We start from the raw sequence: 4429 nt of genomic DNA, 5'->3' as shown, positions 1-4429 counted from the left end.
AAGTGTTTGATAAAATATCTCTATGAATGAGTTATGAACATTGTAATGCTTTTTAAGATTATGCTATGCTTTAATTTTCAGGTTATCGAGTCCTGGGGTATCTAATCCCGACAATCTAGTTATTTACCTAGAATTACAGCAATTTCAGAATAGTATCAGTGATGTCACATGCAGTAGTATTCTGTCAGTACAAAACTCAATATATCCAGTCAGCAAATAGAACTCAAAACACTCAATCAGTTACAGTACTCGGTCTAGTTCAGTTAGTTAACATGATTAGTAACAGTTTAGTCTAGCCTAGAATAGTTTAGAAATCAGTTTAGTGTCTATTCAGTTTGGATTGGGATTCAGCACTGAGTGAACCCAAGGATTGGGACTCACCTGCCAGTAGCAGGTGTGATCCTTAGAAGTAGTCCTTGCCTTGTAGAACTACATAGCCAGTGTAGGTTGAGACATCAACCTGCCAGTTGAGGGTCTATGAGGTATTCTGTAACACCCCAAATCTGGTACTTAGAATGCTACACGATGCTTCTGACCCCGAAGGACCATAAGCTAATCCATAACTAATATCTGTACTTGGACACTGCATAATATACTGTATAAATAAAGAAATAAAAGCTGAAAGGCCATAAGATTAAAACTGTAACATAACTGATAAAACATAACATCTGGACGGGGTATGAAATACCCAAAACAACTGAAATAACTGTCTGAACATGCTAGTCTGAAAGCCTCTAAATTATCTGAATAAGGAGTTGATGGGACATGTCCCCAGCTAACTCCAACTACTGAAATAAATTAATTAATGATATAATAAAGTAATGGTCATATCCTCGAAGGATGAGGACTCACTAGTAACTTTGACTGCCAAGACTAGAATGTTACTGATGCTTTGGAGCTCGTGCTTCTGAACCTATAGTATAAAACACCATAGCGCAAATGCGTCAGTATGATTGAATGTACTGGCATGCATGTGAGGTAGGCTGAATGCAAAGGGTTCACATGCATGAACTATACTAATTGACTGAATAATATGAACATGAGAATACATGCATAAATACATAATGATTATAACTCAGTTTGTAATAACATGATTACTGAATCTGAGTATTGATAACATGAGATACTGATAACTGTATAACTGAAATAACTAATATTGAGTGACTGTATCTGAAAGTATGGTTTCTGATAGAACTAGCTGAGTTCTGTACTATTCTAAGTTGACTATATCTGACAGTCCTAAATTCTGTAGAACTATTTGAGTTCTATTACTGAGATGGAATAACTGTATCTAATAGTCCTAATCTATAACTGAAACTGTAGGAAGTAGTCACCTAACCAACATGCTCTAAATAATGCAATATAGTTGAGTTGGGGTCCAATTTGTAGCCCCAATTAGAAGGGTGTCAATACCGCACCACTAGCAAGGACAATCTGTGAGTAACCCTCATATAATAGATAACTCTAGTGAGAACGGTGTGAACCCTCATATAATGGGTTAAGCCACCTCATCTACCCTCATATAACAGGCTATGATGTCTCAACCTACGCTGGCTACGTAGTTCTTGAACGCAAGGATTGCTTTTAAGAATTACACTCTCATATAACAGGTGGGTTTCCATCCTTGGGTTCACTCGGTGCTAATTCCTAGTTTCTTGAAGTCCTTGGACTTGAAGAACTTAGAATCTCTTAGTTTCTTGAAGAAGGATTTGGATCTTGTTCTTGGGGATTATCTTTGAGAGAAAACCCTAATTTTTGATGTCTTTGGAGAGTATGAAGCTATATGCTTTGATTTTGGCTTTTATCTGAATATTAAAGGGTGGGAAAAGACCAAAAAGCCCTTTTAAAAATGACATGAAATCACCGAAAGAAATATGCAATGGTGGGTGTGACGGTCTATCGTTGGGTCGACGGTCCGTCGGCCCCGACTATCGTACCTGGGTAGAATAGGGGTTCACTACCTCTCCTACGATGGCTTGGGCAATGGTCCATTACTAGCTCGACGTTATGTCGGACTAAGCTGTTGCCCTTAGGAAGAATGTGGTCTCACAGTCTTCGCTGCAGTGGCTTGGGCGACGGTTCATCGTTAGCTCGATGGTCTGTCGGCCCTCACCGTCACATCTAGGCGGTTTTGACTACTTTCTGTATTTCGGCCATAACTTTCTACCCTAATACCGGATTTTGACAAAATGGGTATCGATGGAAAGATTATTTAATTTCCCACTCAACAAAAAGTGAATATTAAAAATACCACACGTATAAAAGTTGATTCATCTTTCAAAGTAAGTTTTTAACATTCTTGAGATGATTTCAAGCTAGGTAGGAGTATGGGGTTGAGGGTACCACCATTCTCATTTAGAGTACCTGCCAGATGTGGGTGACTCAACACTTATCTTTACCTGTGGAACGATACTGATACCCTTCTAACTGGGGTTATAGATTGGACCCTAAATTAGTTCAGTGAAGGGGCATGTCGGTTAGATGATTATCTCCTACAATTTCAGTTTTAGTCTCAGTATAGGACTTAGTTCAGTTCTACAGAATCAGGACTATCAGACGCAGTCACCCAACTCAGTATAGAACTCAGTTCAGTTCTACAAAATCAGGACTATCAGAAACAGTCACCCAGCCATCAGTAATACAATTATTAGTAAACTCAGATATCAGTCATTTAGTTATTAGAACTCAGTATCCAATGTTACTATGATCTCAGACACAATATATGTAGAGATGTGCATAGTATTGCATAATCAGTATTTCATCAGTTTCAGTCATTCATGTACTCTCATTCAGTTGTATTCATGATATTCAGTCAATCATTGTTCATGCATAAGAACCTTTTCATATCAGCCTACCTCACTTAGCATACCAGTACATTTAAAGTACTGACGCATACCTTTTCTTTTGCGCTATGATGTTTTATATCATAGGTTCAGACGCATGGGCTCCTGACAGTACTTAGCAGCCCAGACTATCAGCAACAGACCTAGTGGTGAGTCCTCATAGTTCGAGAACAAAGTTATCATATCATTTTACTATTTTAGTATTTAGTTTATTTCAGTAGTCGGAGTTGTTGGAGACTTGTCCCATTAACTCCATATTTAGACAGATAGAGGCTTTCAGACTAGACTTTTAGACAGTATTCAGTTGTACAAATTATTATTACACTTGGTATTTTTTATTAGTATTTCAGGTTTTGAATCTTATGGCATTTCAGCCTATTTATCTGCATTTATTACAGTATTGTTACTCAGTGCTTATAGTAGATATCAGTCATGGGTTAGTTTGTGATCCTTTAGGGTCGTAAGAACTATGTTGCTTATGGGGTGTAGACTCTAGGCATTACACAAGCCATCTACACCTGGCACACAAAGTCGACCCTGGCAGCGTAACACACCATGTCTCCCTTGGGAGAAAACCGCTACTTTCTGATCTATGACTAACTCTTTCAGCTTAACTAAACAAGGATCTCTGTCCTATTTTTCTTTCACCTCAAAAACTAAAGAAGACTCTAAACTTTTCTGTACCCTTACACTACCCTCAGGCGAATCAACCAAATGGACACTTAGTCTGGCAAGCTAGTGAATTTCCTGAACTAACTTCTTCTTACTATCCTCAACGTGAACAACACTACCCATCGACAACCTACTGAGGGCATCTGCCACTACATTGGCCTTTCCTAAATGATAAATAATGCATATACCATAATCTTTCAACAACTCTAACCACATTCTCTGACGAAAGTTTAGGTTTTTCTGCAAAAACACATTCTGCAGGCTTTTATGGTCTGTGAACATATCAACAGGCACCCATACAAATAGTGCCTCCAAATATTTAAGGAAAACACAACAACTGCTAATTCAAAATCATGGGTGGGATAATTCTTTTCATGAGGCTTAAGTTGTCTAGAGGCATAGTCCACAACCTTACCCCTCTACATCAAAACATACCCAAGCTAACTTTGTAAGCATCATAATATACAATAAATCTATCTGAACCATCAGGCAAAATCAAAACTGGGGCTGTAGTGAGTCGAATCTTCAACTCCTGAAAACTCTTCTCACAAGAATCTGACCATTGAAACTTGACTTTCTTTTGAGTCAATATGGACATGGGGATGAAATTTCCGAAAATCTATGGACATAGGGATGAAATTGCCAAAAATCCTTCAACAAACCATCAGTAGTAGCTATCTAAAACCAAAAAACTCCTGATATCTGATAAAGAGATGGGTCTAGGCCAGTTTCTCATTGCTTCGGTCTTTTGAGGATCAACTCTAATGCAATAACCAAAAATGATATCACTAAGGAAAGCTACTGACCTTAGCCAAAACTCGCACTTACTAAATTTGGCGAATAACTGATGGGCTCTGAGAGTTTGTAATACTATTATAAGATGGTTTGCGTAATTATGTTCACTGCAGGAGTAA

The sequence above is a fragment of the Capsicum annuum genome, chromosome 11 (assembly GCF_002878395.1).
Source record: "Capsicum annuum cultivar UCD-10X-F1 chromosome 11, UCD10Xv1.1, whole genome shotgun sequence".
NCBI classification, from domain to species: Eukaryota; Viridiplantae; Streptophyta; class Magnoliopsida; order Solanales; family Solanaceae; genus Capsicum; species Capsicum annuum.
The sequence above is the reverse complement of the archived record's forward strand: the minus strand, read 5'-3'. Positions refer to the sequence as shown.